Source organism: Peromyscus californicus, unplaced genomic scaffold (genome assembly GCF_007827085.1).
Source record: "Peromyscus californicus insignis strain IS unplaced genomic scaffold, ASM782708v3 Scaffold_9__1_contigs__length_137607984, whole genome shotgun sequence".
NCBI classification, from domain to species: Eukaryota; Metazoa; Chordata; class Mammalia; order Rodentia; family Cricetidae; genus Peromyscus; species Peromyscus californicus.
Genome location: NW_026294617.1, coordinates 51,036,358 through 51,062,507, shown reverse-complemented (window position 1 = coordinate 51,062,507; position 26,150 = coordinate 51,036,358).

Here is a 26,150-nt window from a genome sequence, read left to right as displayed (position 1 = left end):
AAAAAAAAAGAGTTAAAAAAAAAAAAGAAATACCTTAGGTCATTTCCAGCTCAATTCCTTCAAGGTCTGTGCCTTAAGTATGTAGTGTCTTCAGTAGTAGGACTGGTCTTATCTTCAAATTCTGGTGGACAACCAGTGCAAATTACAATAACTTATGTTACGTTGGAGGCCTCTTAGACTTCCTTGGAATGGATGTTTCGCATGCATGGCTACAGAATTTTTGTTATACAGTCTATATTCCTGCTGAGATCTTATCACCCTATGTGTCGTAACTCTCTCTCTCTCTCCTCCCATCTCTTCCCTCCCTTCCTCCCTCTCCTCCCTTCCTCCTCCTCTATGCACACACACACACACACACACACACACACACACACACACACACACACACACACACAACATTTTTATGTGTAAAACTGTTTCCCTAAAAGAGGGAAAAGAGTTTGTAATTCATTTTTAAATTTGAAATACCAAACACAATAAAGAATGTAGGACATTTTGGCAGAATTTTCTTTTAATGTAACTTATTTAAGTACAGTAGACTCAAGCACTAAAAAGGAATGTTACTCACTGATTACAGGGCTTCAGGAGAAGTACTTAACTTGAGAAAATAGAAATCATTCATCAATGGAACACCACTGTCAGTCACTGAAGTAGAGTGGGAGTGTGCCTTTTTAGACAAAATTAGATAATTCTGCTTGAAATACCTTCACACAATCATATACATCACCAAATTCTGGGTTTAGTTCATACCTATTCACAACTAATATTCATAAGAAAAAAGAGGGAGAGAAGGAAGAAAAAAGGGAAGGAGGTAAGGAAGAAGAAAATCAGGAGAAAGAGGCAAAGAAGTTGTTTAATATCACTCTTGGCAGTGTGCTGGCTCACTGGTTTTGATCCCTGTGCCTCTGAGATATGCACAACACTCCCTTTTGATTCTGCTATCCTTGCCTTGAAGTTTAACCTTCATCTTCAACCTGCCAATTTAAAAGATAACTGATGGCCACCTCCATATCAGCCTGATTCTCCTCTGTCATTTTTTCTCTCACCAGTTCAGAGATATTAAAGCAAAATGAAGTTAATAAATGCTAAGAGATGTAACCATTCTTCTTCAAGATATTTCTGATTTATGGAGGTTTCTAAGTTGGCTCTGGTGTGATTAAGGCAGCTGAATAGTGATGCGGCTTCTCAAAGATTTTGTTTATTTGGTTGGTTTTGTGTGACAACAGTCACACAGTGCACCCCTGCCTGACATGGTGCTAGGTTGACCAAACTGCCCTTAAACTAAAAGTGTCCTACCTTTGTCTTCTGAGTGCTTGGATCACAGACCAGCATCAGCCATCTACATCCTTCTACGGTTAATCTCTTACAGAGCACAGGGGAATGTTTGGATGACAGCTTCATCAGAGGGCTGCAGGCACTCCCTTCTTATACATTCTGTGCAGCTGAGGAGGGAGACTGACAACTCATTTTCTAAGTAAGAGTGGAGTATTAGTTGTAATAGCTTTAAACCTGCACAGTCCTCTTAACTGAGCAAATTACACCTTGGAGGTCTTATAGCTGAACAGCTTTCCGTTCATGTCTTGTCAGAGAATAATTCTCAAGGAGCAGAGAAGTGAGGTGAGGGATTGAATGAGTAGGGAAATGGAACATCAATCATGTAAAACTTCTTATACCGGCATGGGCTTTAATCCCCTAAGCAAAGATGGAAAGATGAGGCCAATGCTAGACAGGAAGGCTAGATTAGAGTAAGGTTTTAAATCCCACATTCTCCAAATCTGGGCTTTTTAGTGAATGGAACAAGATCCTAGAAAAATCCTAAAGGAATTCCTAAATGGGATACCTAGAGCCTCATTGGGATAAATTTTACAAGCACATCATCAGATACTGATTGAGTTAGTGTAAAGCAGGGAAATAACAAGGCAGCTGCACATAGTTTATCTGGTAGTTAAAAGGACGTTATTTATTTCAAGGTAGAGGGGTCAGTTACAGGATCTAGGAGAGGTGAGGTGCAGTCCAGCATGGGTTCTCTGGAGAACTCTGACTTGGTCTGCAATCCAGCATCCAGGATCAGGAGGAGCCAAGCAAGCCTGCATGTAAGGATCTTGGGTCTTAAGGGCTCCCATCTAGGCCACATCCCAGGGGCAGGTCATAGGTAGGCATGGCAGTTACCCAGGGCCTCCCTAGGGGCAGTGCTTCAAGGTCAAAGCTACATTAGTGGTTAGTTTTCTTCCTTCTATTGTCTCCAAAAATACTAAGGGAAACATCTTTAATAATTTTCAATTTATTGTCTTGAAGGAGAAGGATGATTTTATATTTAATGTATGACTTAGTCTAATTTTAAAAACAATAGAAATACATTAACAAATGATTTAACAGTACTATATCTTTGTCATTTCAAAGGTAGTTATTTGTCTTCAAATCTTAACGCCTGAATTTTATTTTAAAGTCTTCTTACTTGATTACAAAAACAAAACAAAAACACAGCTGGGTGGTGGAGGTGCAGGACTGTAATCCCAACAGTCAAGAGGCAGAGGCAAGACGATCTCTTAGTTGGAAGCCAGCCTGTTACAAAAAGTGTGTTCTAGTACAGCCAGGGCTACACAAAGAAATACTGTATTGAAAAACCAAAACCAAACTAAAATAAACAAACAAAAATAATAATAAAAAAATTTTACCATTTTGGTAGCATTCTCTTTGGATGAAGGTGATAATGGAAAATGGCTTTTCATATTCTCAAATGCCTTTCTTCCTTTTAAATGTGCCATGACAAGATATATATATATAATATATATATATATGTATAAGAGAAATGCAGATGCCTCTGATTAACTGCAAGGACATTATTCTGCTGCTTCGCTGTTTCATAACCTTCTTTGAAATTTAATATGAAGTATTCCATCTGACTTAGAGCAGTACTCTTCTCTAATCATTTTGCGTGGGACTCAGCACCTCCACATGGAAAGCCACTCGGCACCCTGCTCTTTCTTATTAGAAGGTTCTTGCCATACTTCTCTGAGATGAAATATTCTTTGTCCATCCAGATCGCCAATCGTTTATTCGATGATACAACCTTATCCCCTTCCCACATGATGCTACATTTCTTTTAAATTTCTGTTTAAATCAGTGCAGACCAACAAGAAAATAAAATACATGAGATGGAAAGAAGGTATCCATGAGTGGCTTTTGTTAGTGCCATCCTGAAGAAAAACACCAGGAGCTGAACCAAGACATTCAGCCATTTAAAAGCATTTGAAATATTATTTTATATTTTCTGGGTGTTGAGACTTCATTAGCTGACTTTTACAAAGACAGACTTGGCCCTTCTTTGGAAGTAGGAGGACACTAGTTATGCCCAAGAGTTTGTAATACAAATCTATACTCCCTCCAAAGAACAGCTGTTTCCTTCTTTAAGTGTATTTATGTTTGAGGAGTACAATACAGGAGAAAATGTCCAACATCTGGTTTTCTATAGAGTGCCAGAGTGTGATACCTTACTACATGAGACGGTGTTTAGAACATCTTAGAGAACTGTTACTTCCCAAATCTATTCCCTTCACATAGCAGTCATGAGGCATTAAAAATGTAACTTGAATTAGTAGGTAAAAGCATGACCATTAAAAGTCTTTGAAGGGAGGGAAAGCAAAGCAAATTATTTGAGTCTCACATCTAAAAGATGCTAATGCTCAAATGAATAATGTGATGGAGTTAACTGTGGCCTCAAAGGTTCGCACAAAGAAGATTGATTCTAGAGATATCATGAATATTTGCTGTGGGATGCTCTGTATGGCAAATGTGTTGCTAATTAGTCAATAAATAAAACACTGATTGGCCATTGGCTAGGCAGGAAGTATAGGAGGGACAAGGAGGAGAATAAAGCTGGGAAGTGGAAGGCTGAGTCAGAGAGACACTGCCAGCCACCACGATGAGAAACAGCATGTAAAGATGCCGGTAAGCCATGAGCCATGTGGCAAGGTATAGATTAATGGAAATGGATTAATTTAAGCTGTAAGAACACTTAGCAAGAAGCCTGCCACGGCCATACAGTTTGTAACCAATGTAAGTCTCTGTGTTTACTTGGTTGGGTCTGAGCGGCTGTGGGACTGGCAGGTGAGAGAGATTTGTCCTGACTGTGGACCAGGCAGGAAAACTCTAGCAACAAGTGCTGTGGGATGTTCTGTATGGCAAATGTGTTGCTCTGATTGGTCAATAAATCACTGATTGGCCATTGGCTAGGCAGGAAGTGTAGGCGGGACAAGGAGGAGAATAAAGCTGGGAAGTGGAAGGCTGAGTCAGAGAGACACTGCCAGCCACCATGATGACGAAGAGCATGTGAAGATGCCGGTAAGCCACGAGTCATGTGGCAAGGTATAGATTAATGGAAATGGATTAATTTAAGCTGTAAGAACAGTTAGCAAGAAGCCTGCCACGGCCATACAGTTTGTAACCAATATAAGTCTCTGTGTTTACTTGGTTGGGTTTGAGCGGCTGTGAGACTGGCAGATGAGAGAGATTTGTCCTGACTGTGGCCAGGCAGGAAAACTCTAGCTACAAATATTGATTTAAAAAAATCTTTGCCTCAATGAAGATAATGGATAGAAAATGGATGAATCCTTTGGCTATTTGTCCCTATGCTTGGAAACACATGAACTATGAACCAATGGCTGAGGGGCCCCCAACTGGATCAGGCCCTCTGAATGGGTGAGACAGTTGATTGGCTTGATCTGTTAGGGAGGCACCCAGGCAGTGGGACCGGGTCCTGTGCTCATTGCATGAGTTGGCTGTTTGAAACCTGGGGCTTATGCGGGTTCGCTTGGCTTGGCCTGGGAGGAGGGGACTGGACCTGGCTAGACTGAGTCTACCAGGTTGATCTCAGTCCTCCTGGGAGGCTTTGCCCTGGAGGAGGTGGGAACAGGGGTGGGCTGGGGGGAAGGGGAGAGGGGCGGGAGGGGGCAGAACAAGGGAATCCGTGGCTGATATGTAGAACCGAATTGAATTGTAAAATAAAAAATTTAAAAAAAATAGAAAATGGATGAATCCTGAATAAAAGGGATTCTAGCATAGTGGAGCAGGAAATCATACTGTCATTAATGAAATGACAACTAAAATTAGGGGGCATGTTACATGAACAATTTCAAAGGGAACCATTGACTAGGCTGTATATCATTGTTCGATTTTATATCAGTTAAGTTAAGCAGAAATAGAGAGATGGAGAACATGTGTTCATAAGCTGACTCAGATATACATTTGTGATGGAAGGGGTTAGGATAGATTCAAGTCTTCAATACAAATAAGGCATTTGAGATCACATAGTGAATTCAGTCAAAACCACAGAAGCACAAAGAGATGGTAGAGCCAAGGACAGAAATCTCAGTGACTAAGTATAGAAAACAAAAGATGTGGGAATCAACTGTCATTTACTCTTCGGTAATCGCATGAGCGGATCATCTGCTGTAACAAGACAGCAGGGCAGCAGCATTAGTTCTTGCTAATTTATTGCAACCACATTTTAGTTCATTTATCTCATCTTAATAAAACTCACCACTATTTCAAAAATAGTAATACCTGTGTGATTCTCTTTCAATGTGTGCATAAGACATTTCTCATAAGCTGATTGTATGCCAAGTTTTCAAAGGCACACGGCTTAATTAGACATGACTTTTGCCTTCCTGAGATATCCTCTGCAGAGTGCTCAAACATTTTACTATGGAATACAGTTATTTAACACAGTAATCATTCCAAAGAATTACAGTTTAATTCTCAGGTGAATGGGGAATAGCTCAGCTAGTAAAGTGCCTGCCTGAGTTTGGACCCCTAGGACACACGGGGTTTTGTTGTTGTTGTTAGTTGGTTGGTTTGTTTTTACCAAAAGCTGTAGTTAAGCATCTGTAACCCTGGCTCTGGGAAGATACAGACAGAGGAAACCTGGGGCATGCAACCAGAAAGTCTTGCCCAGCCCATGAGCTCTAAAGAGAGAATCTATCTCAAGAAAATAGGGTTATAATTACAGAGGAAGGCATTAAACATCAATCTCTGGCCTCTTTCACACAAACATGTATATATCTATAAATGTGTGTGTTTATATGTATATAACACACATAAATATGTGATATATATATGTGTGTGTGTGTGTGTGTGTGTGTGTGTGTGTGTGTGTGTGTGTGAATAATTTACCACTGAATAGGGCTTTTTAAACTTTTGGTAAATGGACTTTTGGATTTATCACCTTATTTTTATATCCATAAGAGCCGCCTTATGAAAGATAGGCAACTGTTTCTTCCCCACGTGACAGGTTCTCCTGATCTATCAAGATGGTAAGTGTATCTTGCCATATCTTATTAGGCTTGTCAGCAGAGCAATGTGTCACTGATGGAAGAGGGTCACTGATGATAGATGAAATTCTATCTGTTCTTTGGAAACATTGAAAACTTGTGTCTCTGTTATGGATTTTCAATTCTGGACAAAGACCAGTCCTTTTCCTCAAACCTAGTTATGAGACATCCATGTTTTGTTTTTAATTTTGTGATTCCAGAAATATATTGTAGGAGTTAGGGGTAGAGCTCAGTGGTAGAATTCGTGCTTAGCATACAATGTTCTTGGTCCTTGAGTCCATCTTCAGTGTGTGTGTGTGTGTGTGTGTGTGTGTGTGTGTGTGTGTGTGTGTGAATAAAAGTCATACTATATCACAAATGCAACCATAATTACTTTAGAGGAAGCTATCATTAAGAGTTTGGTTTTTGATGTACTTATAGTTAGACATTTTTATCTACATATACTATATATCTATTTTTTCTCATTTATAAAGCACTGTAGTAAAATAAGAAAACTATTCAATAGTGTTTTTCTATATTGATTTCCATAAAATCAAATACGAGACTTAGGAAAGCATTGAAGAAAAACATCCCTAGAACAATGCAAACCCATTATCTCTGGAGCAAAGTTACTCATAGCATTAGTAGTAATGAGTTGGATGGTTTTGTGTGGCTGGTGTGCTGATCAGCTGTGTAGATGGCAAGGAAGTGGTAGCAAGAGTGATCAAGTTGAGTGATGAAATCATAATCCATGAGAATGCATCAGGTGCCCATAGTAAGCTAAATAAGGATGCAGTTTAAAAGGAACAAATATGCATTTCCATTCTTGACTTTAAAATTCTTAATATATAATATGAAATATGATTTGACAGAAGGTTCACACAAGGTAAAAACTAATAAGCAGGAGGAAAATATAATCTGGCTGATAAAAAGCACTAATGTAATATATTGAAGTATTTTAGTATATGTGCTATGATGAAAGTTGGAAGATGACAGTTCATTTTGCTCTAAATTGAAGTGGTCAACCATGGAGTTTGCTCAGATCTCTGCTCTATAACTTAAGAAAGATATTTCAAATGACTGCAATTAAATTGAAAATGCCCATGATGTCAGATTTTCAAGATGTAACTTTCAGAGGAAAGTTGAGGACATTAAAACCATTTAGCCAGGACACAAGAAAACTGAAACTTTTGTCAGCTGTGGACAGATTTACAAAGAAATTTGAGTTGTAGTCATACACTTGCATATTGTTCCATGAAAGCAAACTTAGGATCAAAGGGGACTAGATACAGAAATAAAAATTAGGGACCAACACAATGAACTTGCCCCAGTTTGTAGCAGCATATCACAATAATAATATATATTAACATTTAAAGGTATTTCAAAATATGATAGGCTGCCTGAGTGTGTTTCAAATGACCAGAATTAACTATTTGGTATTGAGTAACCAATTGGTGTGCACTTGCCTGGGGAAGACTATTAATCCTGCTCTCAGCTCTCCTAAGTTTACTGTAGTTCTTTGTGTGGGGTGAGGCTTCCTGGGCTCCACCCTCCTCCCCTGGATCATAGTCAATGGTAATATGTCTCTTATTGGTGTCCTTGTTCAGCTCATTATTAAACAGTTATGTCATTGAGAATTTATGTATGCAGCAACTTACATTATTAGGAGATACAATCTCACCGTAAATTATTATGTATTTAGGAAGATATATGTATACACACACACACACACACACACACACACACACACAAACATATATATATATATATATATATATATATATATATATAAACACACATATATGTATGTAACAACAGTTAATGGAAAAGAAGTCATGAGTTTGGCAATGAGCAAGGAGGAATTTACAGGAGTGCCTGGAGGGAGGAAAGGGAAGAGGGAACCCTCCTATATATACCCCTTGCTCATTTTGAAATTCATAGCCTCTTTTTCATGAATTGTTGTTATGATATACATGCATACATATGTATTTATAATATATATAAAATAGATTTTAAAAATAAAAGAACCATTTTTAAAGGTTAAGTATTTTCACTCTCAGGAGCTGCCAAAACAAAGAAACAAACTAACAGCCACATGGCCACATGACAAGGTACTCTTTTTTTCTTCGAACAATCTCGTATCTTCACATTTGCATGACTTCTATCTCTGCACTTCGAATTAAAGATTTATCTGTCTCCTCATTTCTAGACAGGTAATTGTATCATCCTCTTTGTTGTCTATCAGTGATTGTCAACCAGACACAATTTTGTCCCTGTCTCAGGGAACACCTGAAGAAGTCTAGAAATATTGACTTTTTAATACAAGTGGGCATGGTGCTACTGACCCCTAGTGGGTAGACGCCAGGAATGGTGCAAAACAAAACAAAACAAAGAACAAAAAACACCTCACTATGAACAAGGAACCCTTCCACAAGAACAGACCAGTGTGAGGAGGGCCATGGCTGAGCAACAACCCAAGGCCTTTAAGGTATCAACTCTGTTCTATCTATCTGCAACAGTTAGTAAACTCAGTCCAACACACCTGAAACTTACAGCTGCCTCTACTCTACCCCACACACCGCTTAATCACAAGCATCTGGGCTGGAGGCTTAGCTCAATAGAGAAAGCCCATAGGTAGAATGCCTGCCTAGAACACACAAGGCTCTGGCTTTCATTCCCAGTGTTACACAAAACAGTGTGCTGGTTCATGCCTGTAATTCCAACACTCTGGAGGTGGAGGTAGAGAAATCAGAAATTCCAGATCATCCTCACCTACGTAATGAGTCCCAAGCCAGCCTTTGTCTCAAAGTATAAATAATTAAGATTAAATTTAAAACAAACAAACCTCCCAAGCATCCTACTATAAAGCTAAGGTACTGTCTATTTTTAAAAACCACCACATCATTAGTTGCTCAATCTGAGCTAAGAAAAAAAAAAAGCATCTTCAGCTTTCTTCTAAATTCAAATCTTCTGGATCTACTTCTTTTTTGTTTGTTTGTTTTTGGTTTTGCTTATTTGACCAACTTCTAAGTTGTCTTTCTGAATGCCTTTCCGCCTTTCTGTCATTACCTTCACTGACAGTACTTGCACACAATCTCACAGCAAGATTTTGTTCCTATTTCATTCATTTCATTGTTGCCGGTAATATTTTCCTAAATCACAAAAGCACCTGCTTCTCTGACCTGTAGTCACCACAGAGAATCCCCTTTGTCCATTGGGTGCAGGGCCATGTGGTCCAGGCCTGGAATCTCAGAATTCCAGCAATTGTCATGGTGGCAGCATGATCACAAGTTCAAGGTCAACTACAAAACAGATTGAACTTGTCTGAACAAAGAAACGAAAGTCCAAAAACCGAAATGCAGACAAAAACATGATTGAAATTTTTTGTTGACTTACAGAGATCTAAGCATTTCCACCTCCAGTTCGTTCAGCAGTTTCGTGCTGCATCGTTGTGTGTATCTTTTGGGTGCTAAACTGCAATGACTGGGCATGAAGATGTTTACATATGAAATATGAATTTTAAGAAGACACCATGGAATGTGCTTAGGTGTGTACAGCAATGAAACATATGAAAAGCACACACATCTCAAAGTTGTTTTTAATAAGGTAGAAAAGGAAGCCTGGGATCGAGCCAATGGATTCGAGCCTTTTCTATTTGCCTTCGGAATTTGAAGCGATTTATCCTGTCACACACACATGCACTCAGTCTCTCATCTAAACTGAATTCTTCCTACAGAGAGTATGCTGGCCAAGAGCAGATCCAGGTGTTCCAGGGAAGTGCAGATGGGGCTCCAGCCAAATATCCACAAAGCAGAGAGTTCTGTAAATAATGAAGAGTTTACCAGGATAGCAAAAGTCTTCTTGCAGGTGCAAGATCCTGGATGTTGGTATATAAATCAAGTTGCTAGTTCAGTTCACACTGAGTTCTCAGCTTACTGAAGTTCTGTACTCTGAATGTCTTTGTTTCAACCTGGTGCATGTGTAGGATAGAGTAAGACACCAGAGAAGACAGATGAAGCCATTCATAACAAGGTAAATAAAATAAAATTACAATTGGGGGAACAAAGGAGTTAAACATCCCTCTCCTTCATGAAAAGAGCTTTATTCCTGCCATCAGCACTATGTTTAGTTTTCTTTTGTTTGGGGTTTTAATACCTTAAAATTAGTTGTCATGCACACGTAACTGCTATTCGCTGTGGTAAATAAACTTCTGAAGTGCAGCCTGGGTATCAGTTCCTCAATCTGTGTCATTACTGTAGCTTTAAAAACATCGTGAAGTCTTACTGTCTAAAACTCTTTCATTTCTGTCAACTTCATGCGTTGTGTATTTATCTTTATAATAAATCAGATCTGATATAAATTAATACCTTATCAGACATTAAGAAACCATTGCACAAAATACAGTTCTGGAGCATTTCATTCCCTCTGTGCTATACAGAAAATTTCCTCCTTGCAATCTCTTCATAATAAAAACCAGATCCGTAATTGATCTGTTTAAGTAGTGTTTTAGGCTAAATTAAACAGAGCAATTTCTCAAGCTCCACAGAATGCTTATCAGCACACAATGAATTTAAAAAACTAGCAGACTCGTTTTATAGCATCGGCTCTCACATCTAATCCCCTTATATAAACCTAGATATTTCGTTCTTCCAATGTTGTGCACCATCCTGTCAGACTTGCAGCCTTTTCACGACTCACGTGAGAGCTCAATGCACCATCTCCTTGTCCATTAGTGATTTGCCCAGTTTTGATTTATATACAAACATAAGCTAGGCCAAGCTCCGATTTAGGTTTTCAGATACATTAAGGATGCAACAATGAATCATATATATATATGTATATATATACATATACATATATATGTATATATGTGTGTGTGTATAATGTGTATGTGTATATCTGAAAATATGTATTTTAAAATTTAACAGTAAGTGGTTGAAGACGTGATACCATGGTTTAAGAGCTTTAGCTGTTCTTGCACAGGATGTCTCCAGTTCTCTCCCTAGTGCTTTCATGGTTGTCTACCGTGACCTGTAACTTTAGTTCCATGGGATCCATCAACGTCTTCTAACCTCCATGGGCTCCTGAAGAATTTGCTACACATACATACATACATACATACATACATACATACATACATACATACAAACATACATACACTCAAGCACATTCACCATGAGAAATGAGTAAATAACTTTTAAAATGTAATAATGAATATAAAATAGATTTCAATGATTAAGACGTGAAAGTCAGACCTGGCAGTGGTGGTGCACACCTTTAACCCCAGAACTTGAGAAGCAGATGCAGGTGAATCTCTGAGTTCCAGGCTAGCCTGGTAAGTTCCAAGACAGCCAGGGATACATAGAGATACTCCATCTTAAAATAAACAAAAAACAAACAAAAAAAAACAACAGCAAAAAACTTTTCACATCAATGTATCACAATGAATTGTTGTCAATTTTAATAAACTGGTGCAGCTGTAAAAATTTGTAAAGACCTATATGGAGTCTAATTTAATATATGAATTCACTATAACTATTTTATAGCCAATCTAGCATCATTTATTTGAAAGCACCATGTAATTAGTTCCCTTTGACATTGTTCAAAAGATTCTCTGTAGATTGTGGCAACCAATTATATTCTATAAAACTTAAAACTTTAAAAAAAATCCATAATTGTGCCAGAATAAAAGATGACTGAGAAAAAGCGGAAGGAAACATGGAATTCTTGCTATAGGGAGCCACATAAAAAATGTACAGGAAAATCAGCAGAGGAGATGTCAGTTCCAAGAACAGGAAGAAACAGAGTGAAATATCTCAACTACAGAGTTGAAGAGCTTGGTTTTATGCAGAAAAAGTCATCACTTAAGAGTCAGTTGACACAATCGCCCTAAATACCAGGGCATGCTTTGTATGTGCCCCTGTGTACACGTGTCTGAAGATCAAATGTCAGTGTCAGCCATCATCCTTGACAGTTTTCGACCTTATTTATTCATTTATCTAACTTTATGTCTGCTCCTGTGACGGGCATGCAAGTGTGCAAACGTGTTTGCATATGTGAATGTGCTATAGGCGTGTGTGTTTGTGTGTGTATGTGAGAAGCCAAAGGATGATGACAGATGCCTTCCTCACTGTCTCCTGCAGTGTATTTACTCAGGCAGGGTCTCTGGGTGAAGCAGACCTCATGAATTCGTACTGTATCTAACAAGCTGTTAGATGAATCCTATGGTGAATCCTCTATTTACCTCTTTCCTGCCCCAACAGAAGACTAGAATTATGGTGTCTTTACATTTGATGCTGGGGATCCAAACTCTGGTCGTCATACTTCGGGGACAAGCATTTTATCCACGGAGCCATTTTCCCAGCTCTGCTGCTTACCACATTATATTTAATCATCACAGAAAATATTAGATAGCATTATGCCAATTTTGAAGAAAGTGTGTTTTAATAGATTCTCCTTCTCTCACATCTCCCCCTCTTGCCTGTCATCCCAGATTCTCTCATGTAGTCTCTTTTCCAGTTTCGTAACTCATTTGGTCTCTTGCTCACCCCAGCACTGATACTTCATCTCTCCAGACAGAATCTCTCAGTGGTCCTGGAACTAGATGATTGGCTGGACTGCCTGTCCAGCAGACCCTAGGAATCTACTGTCTCCACCACTCCAATGTTAAGCTCACAGGCACAGAACACCCCAATAAGCTTTTTATGCATCTCCTGGGGTTGTGGCACCAGGTCCTCATAGTTGCATGGCAAACATTTCACTGACCAAATCATCTTCCCAGTTCCAGAAAATATTACTTTTGAAATAACAGTGTATGTATAATATTACTTACACTAGGATTGTTTCTGTGATTTAATGCACAGGAAGTAGATGATATTTCTTATGTTACTTGGGGTTAGAAATCCTTCAAGGTCAAAGGTGACTCTTCTTGTTACTTACCATCCCCACTGCTTGGTACTAAACTCTGTACCAGTATCTCTGAAAGGCAATGAGTTCATACAAAATCATACTGTGGCCAGGTGGTGGTGGCACACACCTTTAATTGCAGCACTCGGGAGGCAGAGGAAGGTGGATCTCTTTGAATTCCCAGCCTGTCTACTGAGCAAATTCCAGGACAGGTTCCAAAACTGCACAGAAAAACCCTGTCTTGAAAAACAAAACAAAAACCAAAAAAAAAAAAAAAGCAAAAACAAAAATCATATGTGAACTTGCTTCTTATTTATTTGTTAAGAAATTCCTGAAGGTATCTGGTTAAAGGTAGAAGGTGAACAGACATGTGAAGAAAGTCAAGAAAAAAATTAACTTAAAAAATAGTCAATTTGGACAAATCACAAAGTCAAGGAAAACTTATTTAAAAGTTACAAGTAAGGTACAGAAGGTTAAGAAGCCCTTCTTGAAGCTCTCTAGGGTGAAGCAGGAAAGGACCTGCCCAGAGGCAGAATTCTGAGCATTGGCATATGCATAGGTTGTCTGTAATATTTCTAGTTTCAATTAAACCTTCTAATATCTACATGGCCAACTTCTCTTCATCTCCACATATATTGGGGTATTTTAGGATATGTTTTAACCAAGAGTTTCACAGCAAAGGTGTAGTTGAAGGTGGATTAACAGAGAAGTTGGACACAGACCCTTTGAAAATATTTTAAGAGTTGGGTAAACGGTCCCACATGTAGAAACATTTGCCACCAAATAGGACAATCTGACTTTAATCTCACAGTAGAAGGAGAGAACTGAATGCCAAACATGATCCATATGTGCTTACATTTACATACCCCACATCACACATGCATACACGCACACACATACACACCATGCATATGTGCACAGCAACAAATAAAATATAATACAATAAAATAAAGAAATGCTTTGAAATTGTAGAGAGTGCTTAAATTTCATTCTAAACACATCCAAGCTATTCTTCAACTCTCTATATTTCAAGATTGTACGTTAGGATCAATTTCAATGTTCTTAAAAGAATTTAAAGGTTATATTAACCAGAACATGCTTTTTGCAATAAACTAGACATATCACTTTCTTTTTTTTTTTTTTTTTGGTTTTTCGAGACAGGGTTTCTCTGTGTGGCTTTGCGCCTTTCCTGGAACTCACTTGGTAGTCCAGGCTGGCCTCGAACTCACAGAGATCCGCCTGGCTCTGCCTCCCGAGTGCTGGGATTAAAGGCGTGCGCCACCACCGCCCGGCTACATATCACTTTCTTATTAGGAAATACATTAAGCTGCCCCAACTGTACTGTTTAATAACAAATCTACAATTATTAGTAGGCCAATTGAAATACATTCATGAAAGTTATGCCACATAATTTAATATCTTTACTACTAATAATAAATATATTAATGTCTGAAAGTTTATAAGTCTTTAAAATACACATTTTGGAGGATTAATCTTCAGGATTACAAGTATTTTCATCAATAGGTTTTTCCTTATGGAAAGCAGTTAAGAAACATCTTGCTATGTAGCTCTGACTGGCTTGTAATTTGTGTGCACTCAATTTAGAGGGATCCTCCACATCTACTTCATAAGTACAGCTATCGCAGGGATGCACCACAATGTAGGTATCTTCTGTATACTATTTAGAGCAAGACTCAACATGTACATTCCAAAACACAAAACAAAACAGTGAACCTCAAAGGTGTGGTATCATTTTACTTTAAAAAGAACAGTCATATTTTGTTTCCCAAAGAGAACTTTGTAAAGGTATAATAAGGTGTTTATAGCAAGGACTAAAAAAAATGTTGATATGGACTGAAAAGAAAGCAATTTTTAAAAAATTATCTATAAAGCTTCATCTTTAGATGGCACAGTGTGCCCTCACTTTCTTATCCTGAGAGATCCACTAATATGACAGACCAGCACAGGTTCATCAATTGCTGTCCAGTGTGAAATCCTAGAGGATTATTAGGAAACGCAAAGAAGGAAGGAACTAATCCTGTGACATCTTGCTTTAAAATGTTAAGGGTTATCTCAGTGGAGAGGTGTTTGTCCAGCACACAAAATGTGCTAGTTTCTAATCACAAACTGACACTAGTTGTGTGAGTTTAGATCATGAGAAAATGTACATTGGTTATGATACACAAGCACAGAACAGTCCATGTATTTATTTTCATAAACTTGCTACTTCCAAACACATCTTACCTTCAAGAACCTTCACTGTTTGCCATTTATGCTTAGTTATCTTATTATATTATTTTTTGTTTATTGCAAGTTTATGTTTTAAATAACCTGAGAAAATGAAGACTTCAAGTCTTGAGTGTTTTTGCTTCATTTTAACATTAACCAGCTGTAATCTTCCAGGATAGCTCTATATCTATTGATTTGAGATTAGGTCTCACTCTGCTACCCACCCAGGCTAACCTGGCCCTCATTCTGTAGCCCAGGCTGTCCTCAAACTCAAAGCAATCCTCCTGTCCACCTTCCAGGTGTTAGATTTGCAGAAGTGTGCTATCACATCTGTCTTAGTCTATCTACTTTCAACAAATATATGGTGAGTGACAGATCGCCATGTCTCTTAAAAATTTTCATTCTCCTTTCAGCCTCATTTCCTAGTCATCTGTCTTTGTGATTATCATTGCAGCATATAGGCAGAATCATGAATGGTACTTGTTATAAACAAAAACAGTGATCCTCCTCAGATACCGAATCCAAGTTTTCTGGATTCATCTCTGGGAAAGCAGATTATAGCCATCATTCTCTGAGCTTGCTGCATGTCTAGGAGTTGACAGCCTCTATTAAGTAATTTATGGGATAGTTTCAACCTCAATGCTGGCATTGAATAGTAGTAGAGATTTTGTGGATCTCTCTAAGTATTATTGAAATTAATCATCACAAAGGGCCTATGCAGTAAATACCACTCTTGACTTTACACACAAGGAAACTGAGGGTTAAAGCAATACCAGGCTAAGTGCTGAGCATTGCCACCATGCTGTGCAGACTCTACAGCAGGATACAAAAGATAAAGCACCCAGGAGTTAGACATAGCTTTGAATTCTGTCAGTGTCACTAAAATGACTTGATTTTGTCATTGAACTACTTTGAGCAGCAGTTAATCACGGAAGTGGTGATTATAGGGCTGAATTTTGTAAGTTATAGCATACTATGATCATTCAAGAAGTATTGGTCCATTCCTGTCTTCAATTTTACCTCTACTGTACTATTTCCTATTTTAAAATTCTTTCTGTGGTCTGTTTATTTTTGACTAGAAATGCATCTCCAACTTTAACAATCTTATTAATGAATGTAAATTAGTAACTTAAGATGATTATTTAAGAGGCACATCTATTACATAAATCACCACAGCAAGCCTGTTCAAATATGCTAAAATCAGAAACAATGGAATTTCAAATTAGAAGCATATTAGACAAAAGCAAAATTCTTAAGCAAAATGATACAACAGTTTAGTACAGTACTTTTTGGGTAAAAGAAATAATACATTTTGAAGATTATGATAACAGAATCATAGCATGCTATAAAATTTACTTGTAATCCATACTGTGTACTTATGTACATATCTGTATGTATTTGCATATAATTGTGTCTAAATTTGTGGAGAGGAAATGTCACAGTACTACCAGCAGTTGAGGGTTTATGAGCGATGCTATTTCTTCATGGCAGATCCTAGGTGTTTGGCATATTTTCTTAAAATTCAGATTTGAGAAAAAAAAAAAAACATTACACAAAGTAAATAAAATTTAAAAAACTGCTGTAAACTACCAAATGAAGCACAGTATCTTTCTCTTCTTTCTCGGCCTGAGACCCAATAAGAACATATTTCTCACAAAGGGTTTCTTTTGTTTCTAACATGCCCAGTGCTTGAGTTGTTCAATGACAGATAAAGATCCTCTCGAGCTGTGTACATGAGACAGTTTAGCCTGACCATATATGGTTTTCATGGAAATTCTTCAAATAAAATATCTGCAACAGAAGGCTCTGAAATCAGGGAACAAACTGTTTTTCACTGTGTGGGGGTTAATTTTCCATTTACATGAGAACAAGCTTTCCCCAGATACAAGCAAAGCAGCCCATTCCTACCCCTAGCCCTTGTTTACTGTATCCCATGTATGGATCTGTATCATTTATTGTCATTATTATTCTCTCTGTGACCTTGGGGATCAACTGGACCTATGGGTGCTTTTATTTTTAATAGAGTGAAATGCTGGTATTGCATAGCTGACTAGATTTTTATTGTTTTAAAGACTAGTTCAGTAATTAATTAAAAATCTAATGAGTAAATCCTCAGTGTATTACCCAAATAATATTTATCTAACACTAAGTCAAATGCTGCCTTTACTGACATCAGAACATGTAAACAGACACAAAAGACCATTTCATCAATACTTTGGTCAAGACACAGACACTGAGCAGTACTGGACAATATTCAGCTCTGTCTCTAATCTGGGAAGGAGAGAGCAGGCAGAAGTTCAGGTGGCTAAGTGTGAGAGCCAGGGAGAGAATTAGAGTCCAGGGGATTGGAAAGAAAGGTGCTAAATGCATTCTAGAGAGCTAGGGCAGAGGAACCTCAGGGAAGCAACACTTCAGCAGAGATCTGAGGAATGAGTAGGAACTAGCCAGCAAGCTGGGCAGGACAACAATCAGCTGGCATTTGCTCCCTGATGCTCTGTGCTGGATCTCAGGAGCTGCCAACACTAACTTCATGCCAGGTGACAAAGAATCTGAGTGCCCACAGCTGCAGCTGTGGATTTATATGCTCTCCCTCCCACGTCCATTGTTAATGAGTCCGAGACCTGAGAAAATACGTCTTAGGAACCCAAAATTCTCTCCTGTTAGTATTTGGTCCTCAGATAGCAGAGAAGCATCTACATCCTGCTAGGAATACAGCTGAAGACCTTTTCTCTATATCTAGCTCTTGCTAAAAAGAGTAATTGGCCATTCCTAACTCATCTTTATACATTTCGTGGCATGCTTATAAACATGCATATTATAAGAAATTACTGGATATTTTTTCCAGGAACAGCTCAAAAGCTTTCAAAGTCTTCAAAGTCTCCTTGTAGTTAATTATTTCTTTTTAACTGAATGTGCTCTTACATATACAAGGTGTATTCTGATTACTGTAATCCTCCACCATTCCTAATCTCCCTCCCACCACTATTAAGCCCTCTCCTCTCTACAATTTTCTTTTAAACATTCAAATCAGTTTTTTCCTTGAGATCCACTGAGCCTAGGCATGTGTGACTAAATTTGGGAACTATGTATCACAGTCTGTTCTTTGCTCAGAGTGTATCCAATTGAAGATGATTCTTATTGCTACAAATTTTTCTCATTTTTCTAAATATTAGAAGGTCTAGCTTGGGACCATCCTAACCTGAGCTTATGCAAAATTCCAGAGAATGTGGTAGAAGATGCTTATGCCAGATCTACATAGCTTTATGGAGTCAAGAGCCATTTCATGTTATGTCTAAAGAGCTGCTTAATTTCACACAATTAATTAATAACAAGGAAATGTCTTCCTCCTCTAAGACTTATCAGATGCAAAGTTTCCCCAAACAGTCACTGGAGTGACTTCCACTTTGTCCATTAGAACTCACTGCTATTTCATTACTCCCATATATTTTGATTTGTATGAGAAATAAGGATTTCATCTTTATTTGATTTCATAAAGTAAGTAAACTTCTGTGGCTGCCAGTATGTGTCCTATGTCAGGCAAAGCCAAAAGAAGCATTGAGTTTGCTTTCTGCCTTTGTGGAGTTTATTGCACGGTCAGAGAGGCTAAAGAAAAATCATGTTAAAGGCATTCAGTGACACTGAATGTAGAAAATAGTGACACCAGGATACACAGAGAGAGCAGCAGCATTTTCCGTCCATGGTGAAAGAAGACTACAGCATGGTACCAGGGACAGGAAAACTCTCACTGTTCTTGTATTTGCTTTGTTCATTGGTTTTTACATTTGTGGATTTTTTTTCAATTTAAACCTAGGTCTCAGTTGTGTTACAGAACACTGTTCATCTTCCAAATGCTAGATTTTATAAAATCATATGATCTTCAGAAAGAAACTTTTAAAAACTCAAAGAAGCATGTCAATGCCATTATAGTATATAAAGAAAAAAAAAAAAAGGTTGTTACATTGTTTTAAGCCAAGCACTAGGGCGAAAATCCACAGTACATACTGCATTGCCTTTCTCCCAAGCTGAATACCCAGCACTATTAGCACAATGCAGCTTTCCTCTTGAATTAGTCTCCCATCTATGCCAGGGCTGAGAGTCAGTGAAAGGACTGGAATGTCTTCCTACCTTGTCTCACGCAGCTGAAGACAAAGCATGAGCAGCAGGTCCAGCAAGATGGAAACCTGAATCGTGGAAATTGTCCTATTGACAACGATGGGAGTGAAAGCCTGACTCTGTGCAGATTCGCTCAGAGTGAAACTGAAATTCTGTAGTTGGTTTGACTGGCATATATAAACTCCACTGACATGCAGGTTTTAACCTTAGAAACTCCACCCACCCTTGTGTATGTCTAGATAAGCAAGAGGAAAGTAAATCAAGACTGTAAGTCATCTTTATACAGGAAAGTTCTCTCTTGCACAACAGGGCCAACTCCAGGTATATTTTTCTAGACCTGTTGCCTCACTGTGAATGGTAATCAGGCATTTCTGTTTATAGCATAATATGCATTCACTTAGTGCTATTGAGTGATCGCCATGCATAAATTCCTGTAGTATTCTCCTTTCCATTGGATGTCACCATCTCAAGTTACAAAACCTACACTTATTCCCTAGTTTTCTCATACTTGTGTTCTAGTCCATACACGACACAGACATCATTAATATCCTGGGGAAGAAGAGAGGATGCCTCTTGAGAACAGGGGCTGTAACCCCAATCATGCTGTTCAACCTCCCAAAATACCCTGGAAGCCAACAAAGATCTCTCAACTGATCACTTTATATCACAGGAACTATTTTTATTAATATGATGATGGATGATGATGTTGATGATGATCAGTTTAGAGAGTTCATCCTAAACTAAGTCATACCCAATCCAATATATTGAAGTATTCTCATTAAGTATGGAAACATTTTAGCATGCAAACTCTTGTTGTAATTCTCAACCTGCTTCCCTGTACTTATCTCTCCCATTATGGCTTTGGGAGAGATATGAAGTTGAAGGGATAAGTCATCCCTGAACAATCATATCATTTATAATTATTTTCACAACATTAGTAAAAAAAAGCCTGTAGGCTAAACTAGTAAAAAAATGAAGTAAAAGTGGAATAAAATTCCACATTAGTAATGATGATTCCACGAAACCTGTTTGGTACCGTTGGAGCTGTGAGTCTATTTTAATGAAACAATAACTCTAAAGACATTGATGTTGGAGGGTGTATTACATGGGGGAGTATCAAGAATTAAGGGAAAAGTTCAAGTTCTTACAGTAACTCCATTTCGCCATTCATTCACTCCACCCTTCTCCTTCTTTCACTTGTTTGGTAGAGACAGATTTTTTTTTTCAGACAATTTCTAATTCATCAGCACATCACATTGAAAAACAATGAAGGCTATGGAAATCATATCATATTATGATATGATGGGAAAAACACAAATAAAATGTGATTTCTTGAACCTTCTTTCCAGTTCTTACTGTCATGTACCACATTAAGCCATTGTGAGACTACTAAGTATTCATGTGGTTTATTATATTGGGGTGAACTAATGCCAACCCCCCACAAAAAGCCTGTGGCATCTAAAACCAATGTAGTATTCCCCTACCTAGTTCCAGTTCATCACTGGCATGAAAGATGTATCCAGCACAAACTAAGTGCTTAACTGGAGTGTCTTTCTAGGGTTTCATCACACCTACCCAAATTATGCCTCCCACGGGTTCTTTAAGAAGAGGATTTCTCATTGCATGAGTTGGCTGTTGGAAACCTGGGTCGCTTGGCTCAGCCTGGGAGGAGGGGACTGGACTTGCCTGGACTGAGTCTATCAGGTTGATCTCAGTCCTCGGGGGAGGCTTTGCCCTGGAGGAGGTGGGAATGGGGGGGGGGGGGTTGGGGGGAAGGTGAGGGGGACTGGAGGGGGGAAAACAAGGAATCCATGGCTGATATGTAGAACTGAATTGTATTGCAAAATAAAAAAAACATAAATAAATAAATAGGATTTCTCATCAGACATTCCAATTTCCCCAAGCCAGGTATTTCACTCTACTCAAATTCTATATACTATACTCTTGGCCACTTTCTATTAGCATTTAATTTTTGTTTGGAGTTTACTGTGTATTCCTATTCTTAAATGTGCCCAGATTAGTGATTTAATTGGCAACCCTTTGAGGGCAGAGTCTCAAAAGTTTCTAACTTGTCATAGTATCCTGGCCTTTGTCTCATACACATTCTTGCCTGTATAGCTCTCATTTTACATTTATAAGGTCAAGTGGTGATGCTTTTTAAATTGCAAAGTATAAAATTCAGTTGCTACTCAAGCTTCTCAGGGCATCAGTAGGAAGGTAAATACATTCTGACATCAGTGTTCGAGTAATGACATTAAGTAAGTCTTGGTCTCACTTGTTCCCACACATTTCTGAACCTTTGAGTCTTTCAGTTTTCTAGTTTGTCACATAAACTCCCAGTCAGAACTTGCCCGTTCTTAGAACTATCAGGAATATCACATATAACCCTGAATGGAAAGAATCTGTATTTATAGGTCTATGCACCTTGTCCCATATAATCACCTCAGAAAATAGTTTACACTCACTACACAAAACCAGTCTTTTCTCAGAATTTAAAAGCACAGAAAACTAAAGGCACAGCTGAATGAAACATGTACGATTTAAAATACAGTAGCAAAGCAAGTACAGCCTCCTTTAAATTCACATTTAATTTCTGATCAATGTTTGACCTGTTTTCTAAGTTATCTAGACAGAAATACGGTGTGAAGGTACAAATGTCCAGCCATGTGCAGTAACTGCACAGTGGCAACTTGGAATCTGGAGCACATATATGTTAGTGTGTACACAGACACAATACATCTCCTCAAGGGACGTCAGACCTTACAGAATGTACATGCATGCATATATTTTTCATGGTGTTTTCACAGGTACACAATGCTCTTGCTGGAACACAGCTATGAAAATATTGATGTTTTACAGGTGTGGTTAAGTCCACACCTGCAAATAGAAATATTTCAATGCCTAATCCATAGTAGTGAAATATCCCTTTCCATTGTGTTTTAAAAGTCATATTTGGCTTTTAAAAAAAAAAAAAAAAAAAAAAAAAAAACCTATACAGCAATACAATTTAAGTTTATTTCTTTTTCTAAAAGAATACTCAAAAAGTATTTTAGCATCATTATCATGTGGTTGTTTGGACTACAACTTGTGTCTTTTTTTTCCTCAATAAACATTTTTTTTTTAAATCATTGTATCACTCTTGGGGGAAAATAATGAAACATTGTGACCCCAACAAGCACCCATGATCTTAGTGAAAATGAAATGGATATATACATATAGGCACAATTCAGGACACAGAACATTTGATACACAAAGGATGATCAGACCAGTTCATACCCAGCACAGTTCCATTGAGTAGTTTCTGTTGCACATATCGGCTCCTCTGCCCACGATCAGCGCTGCTTTGAAATACTACAAAGCAATCTACACTCCGCGTACCTCCTGCTTAAGTTCTTTACGTTCTCAGAAATGGAGAGACTTGTACAGTGAGTGATGCCTTGCCTCCGCGTTCCACCAGAGACTTCCGAAAACCATCTCTGAGCTGAGCCGGGTGAAGCCCAGACGCTCCAAGCTTCATTCTCAGCAGCGGGCAACTGGCCACTCTCCGGGCTGAGATTGGACTCTAGCTCGCCATCTGGAGGCAGCTCCAGGCAGCTGCAGCGAATTTTTAACAACTGTGGGTGGAATAAGAATGTCAGCAAATTCTTTGTTAAATAAGCAGCATACTGTTTTATTTACACACTCTGCAGAAAGGAAAAAGGAAAGAAATGGAAGGAAGGAAGGAAGGGAGGAAGGAAGGAAGGAAGGAAGGGAGGGAGGGAGGGAGGGAGGGAGGGAGGGACTAAAAAAGGAGGGATGGAAAGAGGGAGAGAACTAGGGAACTAGAAAAAGAAAGAAGAAAGAAGAAAGAGAGAGAGACAGACAGACAGATGAGAAAGGTAGAGACCATCACAGAAGCACTCCATTCTGTCCCTTATAAATTTCTATGGGATCTATTACTTTCATATTTTACAATAAAGAAAAAAGACTGATATTTCATATATGCATAAACTCCAAAAGAGTGAAATTTAGTTTTCTGTTTTGTAGACCAGGCTGGCCTTGAACTCACAAAGATCTGCCTGCCTCTGCCTCCCAAGTGCTGGGATTAAAGGCGTGCGCCACCACCGCCCGGCGAAATTTAGTTTTCTACTTCTTGGTAATTCATCTCACTGTAAGATAATCATCACAGGCTGCTATCAGAAATTTCCACATCTTTGATGACGTAACTCAAAGACAGCTTTGCAAAATGGAAACCTGGTGTCTGCGCCGAGAAGAATAGCATGTTAAAAATGGGCTGCGGCTTAAGAACACTTACAGGCCATGCTGGTAAAAATGTACCACACCAACTAACTGAGTGTGGGAACAAGAAAAAGCAATGTCAGTGAGTTCCTGTGACCAGGGGTTACAATTTCCAAATTACAACAGTAGTGTCTTCAATTATCTCCAAATGTCCTTTAAAGTTGCTTCATTAAAGAAGAACAAGTTTTAAGTTCTGTTAAATGGATCAAATATTTAAATTTTCTTCTCCTGTAATGTCTATATAAAAATCCAACTGCTGGGTATTTCTGTATTGGCTATGGATTGGACCATCTTCTTTTGGGTGCTGGCAGATAGATTCTGCCATGGACCGATACTTGGAACTTCATTTTTCCCTTAAAATTCTACTTTCAACCTATGTGATTGGAAATTTCAGCTATTGAGATAGTGTATTTTCCAAACAATGATTGTGGATCATTGTTAGCTTATGCTTTCTCTAGGGCCCTTTGGGGAAATAGAAATTTTTAATTACTGCAGTTTAAGTCCGGAGTTAAGATTTTATAATAGAATAAACACAGAAGAAATGTATTTTCTTGTTATTCAAACTGAGCTTTTTATTTCTATAAGTATTATGAGTGAATATGGTTTTTATAACATATTTAATTAAAATATTTTAAAATAATATTTTCTATAAGTATGTGTAAAGCCATAACTTTTGGAGAGTTTGTAAAGACACTAGAAAACACATGTTGTGGTAGGATCCAGACACAGTCAGGTCTTCATGTATCAGTACTCTCAGCTCCTTGCCTGCTCAGAATGAGAACTCCTAAATGAAGTGACATTTTTGCTGCCCTATGACTACTGATGCATGAAAACACTGAGACAACCAAAATAGTCATATATTCAGCATAAGACTACAGGCATAAACTTTTGGAAATGTGTAAATAGAAAAGAAACAGTAGAGAAACTGTTCAATATTTATCAAATATGTTCAATATTTATCAAAACATCTTACATAAACATTTAATAGAAGCATCTAGATAAATTCAGGAAAATGTTTTCTTCTTTAATGTTTGGGCTTTGCATTACCAATTTTTTTTGTAAATATTCCTGCAAATTCGAAGAATGATTTTTATATAAAGAGTAAATTATCTAGTCTTTGTGTAAAGAGAACATTAAAGAGATGAGGGGTTCACTTCGGAATGTCATAATCAGAGATGTTTTGCCTATATGTATCAGAGGCAGGAGCTTGAAGGGTTTGTGAGCTGCTGTTTCTTTCAGAAGAGGTGACTGTGTAATTAAGGAGGAAGTTCTTGTGGACACCTTTTGCTCTTTAAAAAGAAGGCTTAAATTTGGTTCTATGATATTCAGACCAGGGATAGTAGAGTGAGAGAATATAATGCTCTAAATAGATATTTTAAAAATGAAGAAAACTATTTCTTTTCTTTTTCTCAAGTATTTTGATATTCATGCATGTGTATTATGTATTTGGATCAATTCTTCCCCATTCTTTCTCCTTAATTCTTCTCTTATCCTCTCTCCCCCAACCACTTTTCCCTTTCAAATTCATGCCTGCTCTTCTGAGTCTATGAGTGTGCCTGGGTAGCCTTTCAGAGGCTGAAACCTGAAAAAAAATACCACCCTGTCAGACATTTACTGTAAATAGTTCATCATATAGGGGTGGGACTTTATGAGAAAATTATTTTTATTTCCTTAATTTACCATGTCAAATTTAAAGAAAGATTAGTGACCAAGTTGGAGACATATCGTGAGGTCTAAAGAACTGAGTTCTAAGTGTCTGTCTTTATTAAAGAAGTAAGATAAGGGTCTGCATTAGATTTACATTGCTATATAACAATCTACTAAAAACTTACTGAGTTAAACAAAATATATTTATTATATCTCAGTTTCCCTAAGCCAGAGAGTGGTCCAGATTTAGCTCGGATATTTCCTGTCCTCGGAGTCTCCCAAGGTTATAAGCTGGGTTTCAGGTGGATTATGCTCTGATCTAGAAGTTTAACCAACGAAGACTCAATTTTGAAGTTTCAATAGATTGTCACAAAACTCATTTCCTTGGGGCCGTAGAACTCATCATGGCTTGCTTCTTCAAGGCCACCAGGAAAATATCTTCCCTTGAGGGAAAAGACAAATATTTCCTAAGGACATTTACCCTATTAAGCTAGATCTTCAAGAAAAAACTTACTCAGGTAACTCAAAATAAGACCTCGAGGGACTTTAACTAGATGTGCAAAACTCTTTCACATTTGTCATGTTATGTTGGGTAGAAAAGAGTAGATTCTGCTTACAGGAATGCAGAGGAGGTGAAGATAACCCTATGTTGTCAGTCTAAACTGTGCT